Here is a 20,000-nt window from a genome sequence, read left to right as displayed (position 1 = left end):
AATTCCAGAGGTCCTTTATTCCTCACGCCGTTGGACTATGGATCAGCCTCTCCCTACTGAGGATGTCTTGCGATTGGAACTTCTTCAGAAGTTCAAGCGAAGGTGCAATGCGCTGTTGTCCTAATGCTTTTTTCTCCTTGCATTTTAATACATTTCTATGTATTTCCTTCTTTGGAAGCTTCAGAATTTCAAGTCAGTGGCCCCTTTGGTGGGATTGCACCATATGAATAGGTTTCATCTTCTGAATAATAATAATAATAATAATAATAATAATAATAATAATAATAATAATAATAATAATATTGAATTTCAAATCAATGGCCCTTGTGGTGGGCTTGTTCCGTATGAATGGGTTTCTTCTTCTTCTGAATAATAATAATAATAATAATAATAATAATAATAATAATAATCTTAAATTTCAAGTCAGTTGGTGGTCTTGAGCCATATGAATAGGATTCATCTTTTGAATAATAATAATAATAATAATAATAATAATAATAATAATAATAATAATAATAAAACTTCCCATAAATTGAAGTTATGATAGATTCTAGAGAATAAAATTAAAATGTGAAAATTCTCTAGAATTTGTACGACTGAGAATACCAGAATTTTTAAACTCACAAAAGAAATTCCCGAGAGTTTATTAACCCGAAACAGATATTCCATAGAATTTATAAACTCACATAAGAAATTCGCGAGAGTTTATAAACCCGAAACAAAATCCCGAGAATTTTTTTAAACCCACTACAGACAACTCTCAGTATCTGCTTGAACTTGTTTGAGAAATTCTCGAATATTCCCTTAAACCCAGATCAGAAAATACCCAGAATCTATATATAAACCCGGAACAGAAATCCTCGAGAATTTATTTAGACCCATGACAGAAAACTCCCAATATTTACCTAAACATGTCTGAGAAATTCTCGAATATCCCAGAATTTTTTGAAACCCATGACAAAAAATTCCCAGTATTTACTGAAACGTGTTTGAGGAGTTCCCCAAAAACCCACAACAGAATTCCCCACAGTTTATTTAAAACCGTGACTGGAATTCTCAGGAACGCCGCATTCCCGGACGTCCTGAAGATTAGGCGTCCTTGGCACTATGAATGCAGTTTGCCTTTTGTTGTTCTCCCAAAGGGCACTCCCTCACCGACTGCGTCTTTGGCAGTTCTCCTGGAGGAGGCGCCTGTGGGGGTCGAAGTCACAGCTATTTTTAGTTTTCTGTAAAAGAAAACTATTGCGCCGGCTTTGTCTGTCCGTCCGTACTTTATTCTGTCCGTACTTTATTCTGTCCGTACTTTATTCTGTCCGCACTTGTTTCTGTCCGCACTTTTTCTGTCCGCACTCTTTTCTGTCCGCACTTTTTTCCGTCCGCACTTTTTTTGTCCGCCCTCAGATCTTAAAAACTACTGAGGCCAGAGGGCTGCAAATTGGTATGTTGATCATCCACCCTCCAATCATCAAACATACCAAATTGCAGCCCTCTAGCCTTAGTAGTTTTTATTTTATTTAAGGTTAAAGTTATCCATAATCGTGCGTCTCGCAACGATGTAGGCTAGTCCACCACTGGGCCGTGGTTAAAGGTTCATGGGCCGTGGCTCATGCAGCATTATACCGAGACCACCGAAACATAGATCCATTTTCGGTGGCCTTGATTATACGATGTACAGAAGACTCGATTGCGCCGAAGGAACTTTGGCGTGTTGATTATTTCTTGATTATACGATATAGATATATATACTTATATGTTGATTATATATATATATATATATATATATATATATATATATATATATATATATATATATATATATATATATATAACATATACTATCCCCTGCAACTCGACCAATCACAAAAACTCTTGCTATGTAATTGTCCTCGGCAGAGGTATGCAAGATTATAATATTGACCGAAGATAACAAGTTATTTTCATCCTGCCGATAACAGATAAGAAAATCTGGGCAAAGTCGCCAACACCAACCTTAATAATAGTAATAATAATAATATTAGTAGTAGTAGGTGGAAGGATATGCCTTTGCAACGCCCCTCCCCCATCTCCCTCTTTGCTCGTTCTGTTTCTTTCTTTGAGTTTGTTTATTGTCTTCGTAATGTCATGTGTTTTGTTTGTAAATTCTTTTCTATTTTCATGTTCTTTCGGTGGATGGCTTAGCGGAGGCGTAGTAGGGAAAGCAGCAGTAGTAGTAGTAAAAGCAGTATCAGCAGCAGTTGTAGTAGTAAATGGAAGGCTATGGCTTTGGAACGGCTCTTTACAAGCCTGCGACCTTCTGGCAGACTTGTAGTAGTAAGGAGGAGGGATTTGGCTTTAGAACGGCTCTTGTCAAACCTGCGCTGTTCTGGCAACACTGGTAGTAGTAGTAGTAATAATAATAAAAAGGATGGATGTACCTTTAGAACTGCTCTTGTCAAACCAGCGCTCTCCTGGTACACTACTACTAGTAGTGATAATAATAAAAAAAGGAATGATGCGCCTTTAGAACGGCCCTGACAAACCTGAGCTCTTCTGGCACACTAGCAGTAGCAATAGAATAGTAGTAGTAGTAAAGAGGGATTTGCCTTTGGACCGGCTCATGATAAGCCTGTGCTCCCTTTCTGGGATGCCCAAGGCTTCAGTTCAGTGTAGATTTTGGGAGGTATGACGGCGCACCATTGCTATCGCACCCACATCTTTGAGAGCAAGTCGATTTGAGGAGTACAGAATATTTCTGTTGCTGTGTAGGAATACAGAATACTTCAATATTTCTGTTGCTGTGTAGGAATACAGAATACTTCCGTTGCTGTGTAGGAATCCAGTTTTCGTCAGAACGCCTTGACCCAGCATTTCAGAAGCACAGGTATTTATTTATTGTGAATATATATTGTCTAGGTCGAGTGCTGTATCAGAATTCAGAATTGGTTGAATACGAATTGATTATAATTGGTGGCCCTAATTGGTTTGGTGGCGAAGTCAGAATGATTTTTTTAATATACTTTACCAGATGTTTAAGTGATTCACAGAGATGTTTTGCAGTTTTTTTTTTTTATTCTGGAATAGTATGTGAATCAGTATCAGTGACCGGCATAATCCTATAATATGTTATGAATTTAATATATATATATATATATATATATATATATATATATATATATATATATATATATATATATATATATATATATATATATATATATATATACAAATGAATAAGTAAATACATTTATAGAAACGACAGGTCAGTTTTTACTTGAGTCGTATGTAATTGTAATAACCAAAATATAAACATATATATATATATATATATATATATATATATATATATATATATATATATATATATATATATATATATATATATATATATATATATATATATATATATATGATATGAAAGTATTAAGCAATACTTCTTCAAGTCTGAACCCACACACACAAATCCCGCACCAACGTAAAGAAAACATCAGAAATCCGAATCACATTCAACAGAATATTAAGCAATTTCCCCTGAACCAACATCAGAGATTTTTTCTTTCTAAGGGGAAACAAATCAGTGTTCTCCAGTGCCCCAGTGAACTTATCTCGGCGAGAACAGTTAAAAGCAACAGTTACCAACTGTTTACGCGTTGAATGGAATACAGAATTTTAGGCCAAAGGCCAAGCACTGGGACCAGTGAGGTCATTCAGCGCTGGAACGGAAATTGACAGTAAGATTTTGAAAGGTGTAACAGGAGGAAAACCTCGAGGTTTCACTATGAACGGAGGTGCAGTAAAAGGAATGAAAAGGGGTTGCAGCTAGGGGCCGAAGGAATGCTGCAAAGATCCTTTAGTAATGCCTACAGTGCGCCCTGTGAGGTGCACTGACGGCGTTCATGCGTTGAGGAAACGACTAATTTTCCAGCACATCGAGAGTGAAAGGATAATGGGTCTGGAGAGAGAGAGAGAGAGAGAGAGAGAGAGAGAGAGAGAGAGAGAGAGAGAGAGAGAGAGAGAGAGAGAGGTGAATTGGACAACGTTGGGTGGGAAGGAAGAGTGTGGGGGATATTTTGTGGGGTGGGGGGTGTTTTGGTGACTGGGAGGATGGTTGGGAGATAAAGAGAGAGAGAGAGGATTGAGAAGAGATAGAGGAAGAAGCAAAGAGCATTGAGAAGAGATAGAGAGAGAGAGAGAGAGAGAAAGAGGGCCAAGGAGGATTGAGAATAGAGTAATGGAGAGAGAGAAAGAGAGAGCATTGAGAAGAGAAAGAGAGAAAGAGAGGGGGGGGCGCCAAGGAGGATTGACAATAGAATAATGGAGAGAGAGAGATAAAGACGAGGAATGAGAGAGAGAGATACAGACGAGGAATAGAGAGAGAGAGAGAGAGAGAGAGAGGGGGGGTTGGAGTGCAAGGAGGATTGAGAATAGACTAATGGAGAGAGAGAGAGAGAGATAAAGACGAGGAATGAGAGAGAGAGAGAGAGAGAGAGAGAGAGACAAGAAGGACTGAAAATACAGACAGAGCCAGACAGACACACAGGCAAGGAGGACTGAGAATACAAGAGAGAGAGAGAGAGAGAGAGAGAGAGAGAGAGAGAGAGGGATGGGTGGGGAGAAGGAAATAGGACAAAGAGGCAGGAGGAGATAGGGAGATGGGTGCAAATGAATGTTTTTGCCCCAATTTACGGGGGGGTGGCAATTCTGGGGGAGGGGTTTGGTATTCAAATCAGGTTCCCTGGGCTTTAAAAGGTGAACTGGCTCCTGATGACGTCACGTGTGCTTGTTTCCTTGTTTGTTAAATGTTTTTTTGTCATTTGCTTGTTTTTGTATTTTTTTTTTTTTTTTTTTTTTGATGCTGCCTTCGAATGCTGATATTAAGTGTGGTTTAAAACCACTGGTCCTGTACATTATCGGGAATATTGTAAGGTTCAATTTTAGTTTTATTTTCAGTGATTCCGGTTTATTTTTGGGGGGGTTTATTTTTATTGTTAAGTAATATAGAATACTTTTGTCTTATTATCATCAACCTTATTTTCTGTGTTTATATATTTATACAAACATGTGTATGTGTATATATGTAAGTATGTACATATGTATGTTTTTCTGTAAGTTTTACACTCAGACAATCTGTGACAACACTCAAACTTCCCCAAAATAAAATCAAACAAGTAAGAAATGCGCCGAAGTTTCTTCGGCACAATTGGGTTTTCTGTACAGCGTATGATCAAGGCCACCGAAAATAGATCTATCTTTCGGTGGTCTCGGTATAATGCGGTATGAGCCGCGGCTCATGAAACTTTACCCACGGCCTGGTGGGGACCTAACCTATATCTTTGCCAGACGCACGATTATGGCTAACTTTAACCTTACATAAAATAAAAACTACTGAGGCTAGAGGGCTGAAATTTGGTGTGGTTGATGGTTGGAGGGTGAATGATCAATATACCAATTTGCAGCCCTCTAGCCTCAGTAGTTTTTAAGATCTGAGGGCGGACAGAGAAAGTGCGGACGGACTGACAAAGCCGGCACAATAGTTTTCTTTTACAGAAAACTAAAAAACGTATCTTGACGTGCCTTGTGCCCCATAATGATTGCTAATAAATATAAACTTTCTGCCTATAGGCTATTAAATTTGCTATATGTATAATTTGCAAATCTACTTCAAATTTATATTGTATTATGAAAGACTTTATGTATATGTAACCAGTGTACTTTGAAGGTGCCGTGGTTTCTCTCTTAAGTCAATGGTTCTTAACCTTTTTCTTACCACGCCCCCTCTAAGAGTTGGGGGTCCTTCCCTCCACGCCCCCCTTCCATCTATGAGTAAAATTCCCTTCCAGATTTAAAGGAAAATTAAATAAAAAAAAAAAAGAGAGAAAGAGAAGGGGTATTTTTATTCTTTTGGGAATGAATTAATGAGCTACTTGAGAATAACGAATATAATTAGAGATTTCAAAATTTTTCCCTGGGGCTCGCGCCCCCCATATTAAGAACCACTGCTCCGAGTGGTCGTGGTCTTTTGTAACCTCACCGTGCTGGTCTCTGAGAGTGTATGATTTGCGTCGATAATCGGTAAAATCCTTCAATCTCTGAGTTATCGAAGGTCAATAATCCTTGTCGGTTGGCGTCTCAAGCTCAGAATAGATCGGTAATCACAGAAACTTTTATCACCTGCTTATGAAAATCCTGTCTCATAGCTTTATCTCAGATCTCTAAAGCTACAAAAAAAAAAAAATCTACAGTGCATAATCAAGGCCACCGAAATTAGATCTATCTCTAGGTGGCCTCGGTATAATGCTGTGTGAGCCGCGGCCCATGAACCTCTCAGCCAGCCGTGGTGGCCTCTGTTGTTGCGTTGCCAGGAGCACGATGATGGCTGACTTTAACCTTAAATAAAATCAAAACTACTGAGACTATAGGCCTGCAATTTGGTATGTTTGATGATTAGAGGGTGGATGATCAACATACCAATTTGCAGCCCTCCAGCCTCAGTGGTTTCAAGATCTGAGGCCGGACAGACAAAGCTGGTACAATAGTTTTCTTTTTAGAAAACTAAAAAAAGCCATTTGGTTCACTTTGAAATTGCGTCACGTCACGTTATTATTATTATTATTATTATTATTATTATTATTATTATTATTATTATTATTATTATTATTATTATTATTATTCAAAAGATCAACCCTATTCATATGAAACAAGCCCACCAAAGGGGCCACTGACTTGAAATTCAAGCTTCCAAAGAATATTGTGGTGTTCATGAGAAAGAAGTAACAGAAAGTATTAGGCAATACAGAAAGAGATCAGTTACTAAAAAAGAAGAAATAATTGAGCAGATTAATAAATAAATAGATAAAAACGTAAATTATTAAAATGCCAGGAGAATTGTATTAGGGCAGAAATGCGTTGCATCTTCGCTTGAACTTTTTAAGAAGTTATAAAAGATCTCTGGACCTTTGGAGAAGTTCGACAGCGAGGCATAGGTTAATATAAACCAATCAGTCATCACCCATTCCTTATGATGTACCACCAATAACTGTTTGAGTATAGTAAACCTCAAACGAAGTTCTTTTACCCCTAATAAAAAAGTAAAAAAAATAAAAATAAAAAACTTCAAGGTCATGGCCTCTGGGACATATTTTATCGCATTTTTTTGTGCGTGGGGGGTGGGGGGGGTAGATCATATATACACCCTGTTGTTATCCTGCCCAAGTTCTGGGAAGTGTATGAGAGAGAGAGAGAGAGAGAGAGAGAGAGAGAGAGAGAGAGAGAGAGAGCATAGGCCTGTTTATTAATTTGACATCAATGATTATTTTGTTCTTAATAGACAAGTACTAGAATGTAAAAATAAGGACATGAAATTCGTCTCCTTCAGACTGTTCTGTGGAGAGAGAGAGAGAGAGAGAGAGAGAGAGAGATGAGACCTATTAACAATTGACATTAACGATTATTCAGTTCTTTGCAGGTAAGTACCAGAATGTGATAAAAAAAAACTTGAAAGGCTGATCTCAGAGAGAGAGAGAGAGAGAGAGAGAGAGAGAGAGAGAGAGAGAGAGAGAGAGAGAGAGAGAGCCTGTTGACAATTGACATCAATGATTATTTAGTTCTTTGTCAGAATGTGATAAAAAGATAAGTACCAGAATGCAAAAAAAAAAAAACTGAAATTTTACACCTTCAGACTGATCTGTACCAGAATGCAAAAAAAAAGAGAGAAAGACACCTTCAGACTGAGAGAGAGAGAGAGAGAGAGAGAGAGAGAGAGAGACGTATTGGTTTTGGGTTGCAACCAAAATCAAATGCCATCGGTGGGGTGGTCATAGTCAAAACGAGCTTTGGTAGAACTGGGGCCAAGAAGATGTAAAATCTTCTTCCGAGGAATCTATTGACCTCATGTGAGAGGAATCTGTTCTGATACTGTCGGGTGTTACGTAGTAGCTTCCCAGTGCGCAGTATCAGCTGATTTTGCGGGCGCGCAATCGCGCGACCTATGCCCGAAAAAGCAAGGAACGAGGCATAAAAAATGAAAAACATAAGCAAAAAGAGGATTCCAAAGCTTGGTGCAGGAAGGAAGCCGTGTGCTCCTAGTAGGATAATAGATTTCCTCCGAGTAAATGCGAGAAGATATGGTCTGACGGGTGATACGAGGCTGTTTTGGGCTGATTTGTCGAATTCAGGTCAAGTAGTTTTGTTCATTATAGGTGATGATTTTTAGAGAGAGAGAGAGAGAGAGAGAGAGAGATACGGGATAGTATTATAGAATGATAGTATCAGTAAAAGAAAGAGAGAGAGAGAGAGAGAGAGAGAGAGAGAGAGAGAGAGAGAGAAGGGTGGATAGTATAATAGAATTATATTGTCAGTAAACGAGAGAGAGAGAGAGAGACTCATGCCATATCTGCGCAGTAAAAGAGAAACAGATAAGAGAGAGAGAGAGAGAGAGAGAGAGAGAGAGAGAGAGAGAGAAAGAACTACTATAACCGTTAAATCTGTGCACTAAATAAAAAGAAGAAGAAGAGACAAAGAGAGTAGAATCCATAAAAGTTCATCTTTCCAAACAGAGGAAGAAAGAAGATGCCTGACTGACACTCACTTGACTTTAGAGTTTCTGATGCAACACTTTGCAACGTTTGCGTAAAAAAAGTATATTATATTTTGTCTTGAATTTTCGTTCTGTTTGTAAAGTTTTCTCTTTTGCATTTCTGGAGTTATTCCTTTTGTACTGTTCTTCAACCTGCCTAATTACATATTATGTTTATTACTAAAATTGATGTCAACCTCTCTAATTACTGACCATATCCTTGTCAGAGGCATCTCGTATCTAATCGTACACTTTTTGACATTCGTAAGTGACTGGTTAGCCCCCAGAGATACGTGCCAGTCAGCCTTCGGTAGACAGAAAACCAGTGCATGTGATTTTTATGAACTACTGATTGAGATAATATAAAAGGAGTCGCTTGCGATTTTACTGAAACACTGATTGAGCTTTGATAAAAAAAAAACATGATAAATTGAGATAATGATAAAATCTCTTCAGACAGTTGCATTGTGACCTCTTGTTTTGATTTCAGTAAGACGCAATAGTTTGCTTCTATAAATTCTTTTCGCCTCCGTTTTTCCTTCTAATTATCTAGAGATGCATTCTGGGTGATTGGGAGTTTCTGGAGAGAAGGTTTGGAGGAGATTAATGGAGATTTGTGAAAGATGAAGCACGCGAGAGACGTGTGAGTGATTGTGGGGAGTTTGTCAGAGCCCTTTGCGTCATACGTAGTTGGATGCCTAGATACTGATTAGCATCTTGAATGTCGTTGTTTTATGATACGGGGTATTGGGCTTGCAACTTCATGCCAGAGAATTTGGTTGAAATTGGATGAGGGGTGCTTTATTGATAATATTAAATTTATATATATGTATAACTGAATCAAGAAAATATGGAAAGTGATGAATATATAAACAAGGACAAAATCCACGAAGGAAGGAGAAACAGTGGAGTGCTGCAAGGCCTTTCGACTTGTCGTCCTTTACTTAGCAGACTCGAATTTTGTCTTTATATATATATATATATATATATATATATATATATATATATATATATATATATATATATATATATATATATATATATATGTACATATCAGGAAGCTACCAATCCATTTATCACTTATAAATTCCCCTTCGGTGATAATTCCCCATCGGGGATATTCCCGAGGTAGCGTGAATTTGATATAAGCGACATTTGTAGCTTATGATTATATATAAATCAGTGTGATAAAAAAATTTCATATATATATATATATATATATATATATATATATATATACATATATATATATATATATATATATATATATATATATATATATATATATATATATATATATATATATATATATATATATATATGTATGTATGCATGCTTGTGTGTGTGTTTGTGTGCTTGCGTGCTCGCTTGTGTAAATAACAAAAAGACAATCAGAACTAAAGCAAGCTCATAAAAGTTTTGGAAAAAAAAAAGTTTATTGATAGAAGATTAGATACGTTGCAAGCGATAAGTGAGATTTGTTGTTACGACTTTGAAGTAAATAATCTCTTATTTTTTTTTTTTTTTGTAGATTCTTTGGAATGTATTTCATCAAAAAAAGTATTTTATTTTTATGGGAGAGTTTTTATCAGTGTATTATCAGTTCTTAGTATTTTTAACTCGTAACATTCTCTTGGTTTGAATTTGTCAAAATTGTTAGTAGATTTGGGGAATTCGTCTTAAATTCTCAGTAGTGTTAGAGAAATTTTGATCATTTCTTAGTGTTCTTATGATATTTGTTATAAATTCTCATTGGTCTTATGGTATTTGTCTTAAATTCTAAGTAGCATTATGAATTTTATCTTAAATTCTCAGTAGTATAAATTTTGTCATAAATCCTCAGTAGTCTTTTGATATTTGTCATAAATTCTCAGTGGTCTTATGATATTTGCCATAAATTCTCAGTAGTATTGTGAATTTTGTCTTAAATTCTCAGTAGTCTTATGATATTTGCCATAAATTCTCAGTAGTCTTATGATATTTGTCATAAATTCTTAGTAGTCTTATGATATTTGCCATAAATTCTCAGTAGTCGTATGGGGTATGACGTAAGTATTCCGTAGTCTTATGGAGTTAGTCATAAATTCTCAGTAGTCCTGTGGTATTTGTTGGAATTGTCAGTAGACTTTATGATATTTATCATAAAATTTCCATAAATTCTCAGCTGTCCTATCAAATTTATCATAAATGCTCAGTTGTCTCATTAAATTTATCATAAAGTCTCATGGCCTTCTAAAATTAACCATAAATTCTCAGTAATCTCTCAGTACGTACCATAAATTCTGGGTAGCCTTGTGATTTTGTCTTGAATTCTCAGGTATGTTATAGAATTTATCATAATTTCTATGTAGCATTGCAGAATTTGTGATAAATTCCCAGTAGCCTTACGGAATTTGTGGTAAATTCTTAGCAGCCTTGTGGAATTTATGGTAAATTCTCAGTAGGCTTGCGAAATTTGTGGTAAATTCTCAGTAGCCATGCGGAATTTGTGGTTAATTCTTAGTAGCCTTGCGGAATTTGTGGTAAGTTCTCAGTAGCCTTATGGAATTTGTGGTAAATTCTCAGTAGCCTTGCGGAATTTAAAATAATTTCTCAGTAGCGTTGCGGAATTTGTGGTAAATTCTCAGTAGCCATGTGGAATTTGTGGTAAATTGTCAGTAGCCTTGCGGAATTCGTGGTAAATTCTCAGTAGCTTAGTGGAATTTGTGGTAAATTCTCAGTAGCCTTGCGGAATTTGTGGAAATTCTCAGTAGTGCTCAAAAAATGATATTTTCCCTTTGAAAGCACAGAAATTGTCCCTTGCCAATGAAGATGTCCCGAAAATTTAACCTCACCAACCGGTCTTTCAGTCAGTTCCTGCCCCACACTGCCCTGAAGTCGACCAAGACTCTATATTTAAAGCTGAAGAATCTGCGTTTATAAGCTGACCTTTTATAGCAAGAAGAAGAAGATTGGCAAATCTGTTTTGCAACGATTTTCTTCAGAAATTGTTTCGTGTGTCGAGGCTGAGTAAGGCTAACTGAGAACGTCCGCATTCTATTTTAGAGTGCTTGTCCCTGAATCACTTTCTGAAGTATTCCTACTTATTTTTGGGGCAGAAGTTGCATGTCTCCAAGTTTTGTTTTATTTTATTTTATTTTGTTTTATTTTATTTTACGAAGTGTCTTCTGAGATTCCTTTCTCGAACTGGCTAGTCCCAGGTGCGGGGAGAGTAGGAGAGGATGAGAGCATAAGACAATTTAAAAAAAAAAAATGTATTAAAATGGCCACAGAAAGGAAAATATTCGTGTAGCGGTTGTTGTCAAAATGAAGACTCACTCTAGGCAACAGATTCTGTAAATAAAATTTCAAAGAACAGCCACATTTAGTGCGTAAAAGGAAATAATCTCTGTAAATACTCAGAAGAATATTACCAGAAAGGCCTAGATATTTTAAGTTTTTTTAAGTTTTCTGTAAAAGAAAGCTATTGTGTCGGCTTTGTCTGTCCGTCCGCACTTTTTTTTTTTGTCCGCCTTCAGATCTTAAAAACTACTGAGGCTAGAGGGCTGCAAATTGGTATGTTGATCATCCACCCTCCAGTCATCAAACATACCAAATTGCAGCCCTCTAGCCTCAGTAGTTTTCATTTTATTTAAGGTTAAAGTTAACCATAATCGTGCATCTGACATTGATAAAGGACAGGCCACCACCAGGCCTAGGGCAAAGATTCAAGGGCCGCTGCTCATACAACATTATACCGAGACCACCGGGAGATAGATCTATTTTCGGTGGCACTGATTATACGCTGTAGGGGCTGTACAGAAAACTCGATTGCACCGAAGAAACTTCGGCGCATTTTTTACTCGTTTTCGAGTAGAGATGTATCTGCGTGCCTCTATAAATTACCGTTAAAATCTCTGCAGGTATAAAAAGGATATCCTTTGTGTACTTTTGCCAACATCCGGTGATGAGAGCTGTTGTTTTTCCCCTTATTTTTCCGAGAATTTTGTAAATCATCAGTGTGCCGGTAGTTACTTATTGAGAGAGAGAGAGAGAGAGAGAGAGAGAGAGAGAGCGGGTATATACAGTATAATAGTGCCAGTCTTTCCCGTTGCCATCATCTCCCAGCCGTACCTCGTGACGTCATCAGCTCCTTTTGTTTACATTTTTAGCGGGTCGCCTCACCGCCTGCATTTCATACTGTCCTCATTTGGGAAGTCTTTTCTTGAGGACATTGGTGGATGCAGGTGATTCTGTTAGTTTTCCTTTATTGATTGCGATGTTTTTGTGTAAGTTTTATGTGTGTTTTGTGTGTGTTTGTGTTGGGGGAAGGGCAGGGTTTTGTGTGTGTTAATGTGTGTGTTACTTTGTTGCCCCGGGAAACACCAAGACTTGACAGATTTCTGTGGTACCAACGGAAAGAAGAGGGGGACTTCCCCACATACCCTGCCCGTTCTATAGTGTTAAACCTCGCCCACGCTTGGTGTGGGCACAGTGCCAACTCCGACGGACGTACCCAGGTACAGAGAGAGAGTGCCACAATGAACTCCCTCCTCCCTTTCCTGCCTTCACCCATAAAAGTGCCCACTTCCCTTTTTCACGCCGTTTTTAGCAGCCAGATATTAACTGCTCTTCTGATGCTGTCTCGTCTAAAAGGTTTGGGGGGGGGGGTGGCCCCCCTTCTGATGATCAAGCCGTCTAGCTGGGCATCTGGGTACCAGGGGGTTGGGGGGAAGCTACGCCACAATACCCAGCTTCGGCCAATTCGTCACCTGTGTCATTAAAGTTGGCAAGTTGTTTGTGGAGATGAGCAAGGCTTCGTCAGGCTGATGGCGTTAGTGGTGCCACTCCGGTGCCAAACGCGCGTCTCGTGCCCCGGTGCCCGCTAGTGCCCAAGTGCCCGGTTCTCTGTTTAAAAGCTCTTTTGCGTCCCTCTCTCTCTCTCTCTCTCTCTCTCTCCCTCTCTCTGTCAGAGTCGCATTGGAGTGCCACCTCGGAGTATATTAATGTGGTCCTCAGTGGATATTTTCGAGTAGAATTTGGTTGTAAAGATAATATTGAGGATTTGATATTTGTGGTGATAATTATATTTGGTTGTAACTAAATGTGATTCTTCCTCGTTACGCTTATAGTGATTTAATAGAAAAGTGACTTTTTTTAATAATTTGGATTACTTTATCATCTAAGGGAATTACTGTAAGTATTACATTTATTTTTCTTTTCTCTTCTTTCTGTATTGCCTGTTACCTTCTGTTACTGCTTTCAAATGAAAACCATAATATTCTTTGGAAGCTTGAATTGAAAGTCGATGGCCCCCCTTCGGTGGGCTTGTTCCATATGAATGGTGTTCACCTTCTGGGTAATAATAATAATAATAATAATAATAATAATAATAATAATAATAACAACAATAATAATAATAATATAATAACAATAATAATTGTCATTGATGTTTGGAGACCTAATGACTTTTACTATTATAGTTGCTTTGTGTCTTAGTGCGTATATATGTATGTATATATATATATATATATATATATATATATATATATATATATATATATATAAATAGATAGATAGATAGATATATATTTATATATATATATATATATATATATATATATATATATATATATATATATATATATATCTTCGATCATTGTGTGTTTTCAAGGAATTTGTGATTTAATTTGTGTGCAAAAAAAATTATAGTAAATAAATCGTTTGATATTGTGTGACGATACGGTGAATATATGGAATTACATTTTACGTTTGTGTGTGTGTGTGTGTGTGTGTGTGTGTGTGTGTGTGTGAGAGAGAGAGAGAGAGAGAGAGAGAGAGAGAGAGAGAGAGAGAGAGAGAGATCTTTGTCTTGAGAACCAAGGGTTATATTTTTGCAATCGTAAGGTTTACAGTACGGACAAAAAAAGTTAGTTCATACAAAATATATGTATATGTATATATATATATATATATATATATATATATATATATATATATATATATATAAATAAATAATTTTATTCATTAACCGGATTCCTATGTATACAGAATACAGTGAATTAATATGCATTTTTATATTTAAAAAATATTTATACAATAAATCTCTATTAATCAGTAGTATGTGCTTACTTCGCCCTTTTAAACAAATGGAATTCGTGTTAATCTTTTTGTTTTAGTTTTCTGTAAAAGAAAACTATTGTGCCGGCTTTGTCTGTCCGTCCGCAATTTATTCTGTCCGCACTTTTCTGTCCACCCTCAGATCTTAAAAACCACTGAGGCTAGAGGGCTGCAAATTGGTATGTTGATCATCTAACCTCCAATCATCAATCATACCAAATTTCAGCCCTCTAACCTCAGTAATTTTTATTTTATTTAAGGTTAAAGTTAGCCATAATCGTGCTTCTGGCAACGATATAGGCAAGGCCACCACCGGGCCGCGGCTCATACGGCATTATATCGAGACCACCGACAGATAGCTCTACTTCCGGTGGCCTTGATTATACGCTGCAGCGGCTGTATAAAAAACTCGATTGCGCCGAAGAAACTTCGGCGCATTTTTTACTTGTTCAGGGTTTTCGTTAGAGAGAGAGAGAGCGAGCGAGCGAGCGCGCCCTTGCATTCCTGCATGATAGCACCGCCTTGCGATAGCGTGAGATAGCATGCGATAGCAACGCTCTCTCTCTCTCTCTCTCTCTCTCTCTCTCTCTCTCTCTCTCTCTAACGGTCTTCTCATGCAGTCTGCACAACAGCTTCGTGATAATGGAAATAAACCCAGAATTGTCGTGACGTTTCCAACTGTAAACTGCAGTGATGGAATTCTATCACTCAATGGGAATCTTAAGTTCCTTTATATCACGTTATATTTTACTAATTCATTTTTAGTTTTCTGTAAACGAAAACTCTTGTGCCGGCTATTTCTGTCCGCCCTCAGATCTTAAAAACTACTGAGGCTAGAGGGCTGCAAATTGGTATGGTGGTCATCCACCCTCCAGTCATCAAACATACCAAATTGCAGCCCTCTAGCCTCAGTAGTTTTGATTTTATTTAAGGTTAAAGTTAGCCATAATCGTGCGTCTGGCAACGATATAGGCCAGGCCACCACCGGCTAGTGGTTGAAGTTTCATTGGCCGCGGTTCATACAGCATTATACAGAGACTACTGGAAGATAGATCTATTTTCGGTGGCATTGATTATACGCTGTACAGAAAAGTCGGTCTTCGGCGCATATTTTACTTGTTATATAATAATAATAATAATAATAATAATAATAATAATAATAATAATAATATTTTTTTAGTTTTTATGTTACCATGCTTCGTACAAATATCTATGGTCTACTTTTTAAGTTTGTTTCCTATTTTTGTTCATTCATTGTATTTCATAAAATAATGATAATAATAATCATAATTATCAAGAGATTAATAGTATTTTTTCTCATTTCAGATCCAGCCCAGATAGATCCGTAGGTAAGTTATATTGATTTACAGCTTTTATTTTTAGTCTTCTGTAAAAGAAAACTGTTGTGCCGGCTTTGTCTGTCCGCCTTCAGATCTTAAAAACTGCTGAGGCTAGAGGGCTGCAAATTGGTCCGTTGATCATCCACCTTCCAATCATCGAACATACCAAATTGCAGCCCTCTAGAATCAGTAGTTTTGATTTTATTTAAGGTTAAAGTGAGCCATAATCGTGCTTCTGGCAACGCGACAACGGAGGCCACCACGGCCGGGTGAGAGTTTCATGGGCCGCGGCTCATACATCATTACACCGAGACCACCTAAAGATAGATCTGTTTTCGGTGGCCTTGATTATGCACTGTAGCGGCTGTACAGAAAACTCGATTGCGCCGAAGTAACTTCGGCGCATTTTTATTTGTTTATTAAGTTTATGAGATGATGTATTTTCTACAATACTGTATGAGCCATGTATATAATATACATTTTCTTCAATGTATTATGTCATGTTTGTATTTATGTTTATAATAATAATAATAACAAAAATAATAATAATAATAATAATAATAATGAGGTTTCAATTAGAAGTTTTCATTTTTAAATGATATCAGTGAGAGAATTCTCCCTCAAGGACTCAACTCTCTCTCTCTCTCTGTATGACACAGTTTCCTTGCATTCTCTCTCTCTCTCTCTCTCTCTCTCTCTCTCTCTCTCTCTCTCTCTCTCTCTCTCTCTCTCTCTCTTGTCGGCAAAAGGTAAAGCCTATTTTAATCGTGCTAGCCAGGCCTTGTTACTAGGAGGCTCTCTCTCTCTCTCTCTCTCTCTCTCTCTCTCTCTCTCTCTCTCTCTCTCTCTCTCTCTCTCTCAGATAGCCATATGTTGCACCGCGCTGCAAATCAAGTTGCAACATGCCTATTGCAACTTGCTCTGATATGTCTACGACCGCATTGGAGCCAGTAATGACTGACTTATTGAGTGCTCTTGCGTCACATTCTTGGATGGAGAATGGTTCTGCCTTTCTCTTGGTGTTCAGGTTGGTTGATTGAGTGATTGATTGATTGATTGATTGATTGACAGGCGTCGCGTTGCGTTGCGTTGTGTGTAATTGTTTGGTGTACTTTGTTTGTGTATATGTATGTATATTTATACATATAAATAATATATATATATATATATATATATATATATATATATATATATATATATATATATATATATATATATATATAGAGAGAGAGAGAGAGAGAGAGAGAGAGAGCAGCATAAGATTAATGCGTTTCACGTGAAAGAGTAGAAAGAGAGAAAGAGAGAGAGAGAGAGAGTGTGCATATATCATCATTAGTCAAACGGGTTTACAGCGATACAGTTAATTTATACAGGAAACTGTATCCTGCCGTTAACTAGAGCCTTTTTTTTTTTACAGTACATACCTCCCCCCCTCTCTCTCTCTCTCTCTCTCTCTCTCTCTCTCTCTCCGGGCTAATAATAATAATAATAATCTTAGTAGGTCTTTCTTACTTTGACGCTGTTGTTCCATCGATGGTTAACTTTCCTCGGCGTTCCAATAGAGATAAACAACATTTGGTTTGGTCGGTACTTGGGTGGGTTACCGTGATTATGCACATGAGAGCATGTGGCCATTACACAGAAGAACCTTCGGCGCATTTTTTTATTTATTTTTTTTTTTTTTTCGTCTAAACTTTAGACTCAAATAAAACGCCTGGGCCTTAAGGGAAAGTAATAGAGAGAGAGAGAGAGAGAGAGAGAGAGAGAGAGAGAGAGAGAGAGAGAGAGAATCAAGCAGGCGAAGTAAAAGTAGAATCTGTCTTTATGGGATGAGCAGGATTGAAAAGTAGGTGAGGGTTAAGCAGTCAAGCAGTTAAACTGGGATTAGGCTGAGTCACTACTTGGTTATTATACATCTGGCATATTAAAGTATCCATAATAATAATAATATAATAATAATAATAATAATAATAATAATAATAATAATAATGTATCCAGGATAATAATAATAATAATAATAAAATGATGATAATACTCTTAGGTTTACTTGAGTCAGCTCATAGGCCTATATAAATGCAGAATAGATCAGCATTTATTATTATTATTATTATTATTATTATTATTATTATTATTATTATTATTATTATTATTATTCTTTACTTCAGCTCTTGGTCATTTGCAAATAGGATTCAGTCAATATAAAATTCATTAGCAAATTTTCTTGAGTGAACTTCCATCAATTAGTTATTATTATTATTATTATTATTATTATTATTATTATTATTATTATTATTCATGAATAGAATTGCATAGGATCTAAGAAGTCGTCTCTAGCCTTTGTGGGACTAGCAAAATCGGCTGTAGCCCTTGCAGTACTAAGAAATCGGCTGTAGCATTTGAAGGATCTAATAAATCGGCTGTAGCCTTTGTGGGACTAACAAAATCGGCTGTAGCCTTTGTGGGACTAAGAAATCGACTGTAGCCTTTATGGGACTAACAAATCATCTTTAGCCCCTGTAGGACTAACAAAATCGGCTGAAGGCTTTGTAGGATGTAACAAATCGTCTATAGCCTTTGTGGGACTAACAAAATCGGCCGTGGACTTCATAGGATCTAACAAATCGGCTCTAGGCACTAACAATGTATATCAACTATCGTTAGATTGTTAGATGCAAACTAAAACTCATGTTACTTTGTTAGATACAAACTATAAACAACGAGAACACCGTCCTTTGTTTATAATTCTATGTAATTCCATGTATCCTCAAGGGTGGGACTCCTTGGAGACTTGCTCACAATTGTGTGTGTGTTGTGAGGGAAAGTGTTTATAAGATGACTTTTTTATATCTATCATGCCCGTCTCTCTCTCTCTCTCTCTCTCTCTCTCTCCCTCTCCTTCATTCTCTGATCTCCAACACCATCACTCCACCCATCTGGATGACCCTGAACTGACTGCCCAGCTTGTTGGGGGGAGAGAGAGAGAGAGAGGGAGAGATAGAGGATGAGGGAGAGAGAGGGAGGGGGAAGGAGGCGATTACCACATCCACCCATCCCACAGCCAAGTCAGTTCCCTCCCTATGCTGGTTCTTCTGGTACTGGTTGTATCAGGAGGACCGGGATGTACCGGTTTGGAATGGGGGTATGGGGTGGGTCTGCCATCACCCATCCATTACCAACGTCCCAACCTACCACCAGCCCAGCCAGAGCGAGCCTGCCACCACTGCTGGCAGCTTTTATGTCGACAACTCTCTTGTACCCAGGCGAGCGAGAGACACACTGTATACGCCATGTTGGCATATTTTGAATGGAGGTGGATACGATGATGATGGCTCTCCCTGGCTCAGCCACGGCTCGTTCGATGGCCCAAGTAATGATATTTGTATATCATTACCTCAAGGAATTACTTGATAATACTCCCGGAATCCCGGGAAGTCATTCCCATGCCAGTCCTTCGTCAGGAGAGCGTAATATCGTGGGTTATTGCAATCGAGTATTGCAACTGGGTCTAGGCGAGACTGGTTCTCGGAATGGCTGACACTTGAGGTTTGGTTAGGCACTTGTCAGCCTTTGCGAGTAGACTTACGGTGCAAAACAGATGCTTATCAATGTCTCGGAAGTTTAAGTAAACGTGTTACTTATTTTAACGAGAAGCATCAGTTACTTTAGACACTTGTACGTACGAACAGGTGGGAAAGAATATGCGGGTGGCGATTACCTGTATTATAACGTGTCATTCCCCACCCCACCCCCGACTCTCCCATCTCCCCAACCTTTTACAGTACCCCGGGGCATATTAGTGCCCTAATTCCATGCTGTTGCCTTTCATATTCTTCAAGAATAGCGAAGAAGAATGAAGAATGAGGCTAAATATTCTTTATTATGACTAAGAATATAAAAACTTTTATAAGGACTGAACCACGAGTTCATTACCGTATAAAGTGAAACCCGCTTATTAGCATAATTATTATTTACTTACATAAACAAGAGTACAAATTAACAACATACTTTAG

The 20,000-nt window shown here is 37.5% G+C and overlaps 1 protein-coding gene across 1 annotated transcript in view; it reads left to right on the top strand.

Annotated features, from left to right (window-relative positions):
- The window catches only part of smash (smallish), a 131,376-nt gene that overhangs the window by 56,965 nt on the left and 54,411 nt on the right, over positions 1-20,000 (top strand). Inside the window, 1 exon segment of the mRNA XM_067099460.1 lies at positions 15,977-15,999. The gene's annotated coding sequence lies outside the window, so the exon portion shown is untranslated.

This window comes from Macrobrachium rosenbergii, chromosome 55 (genome assembly GCF_040412425.1).
Source record: "Macrobrachium rosenbergii isolate ZJJX-2024 chromosome 55, ASM4041242v1, whole genome shotgun sequence".
In the NCBI taxonomy this organism is placed as follows: Eukaryota; Metazoa; Arthropoda; class Malacostraca; order Decapoda; family Palaemonidae; genus Macrobrachium; species Macrobrachium rosenbergii.
This window is presented reverse-complemented; position numbering and strand designations above follow the sequence as displayed.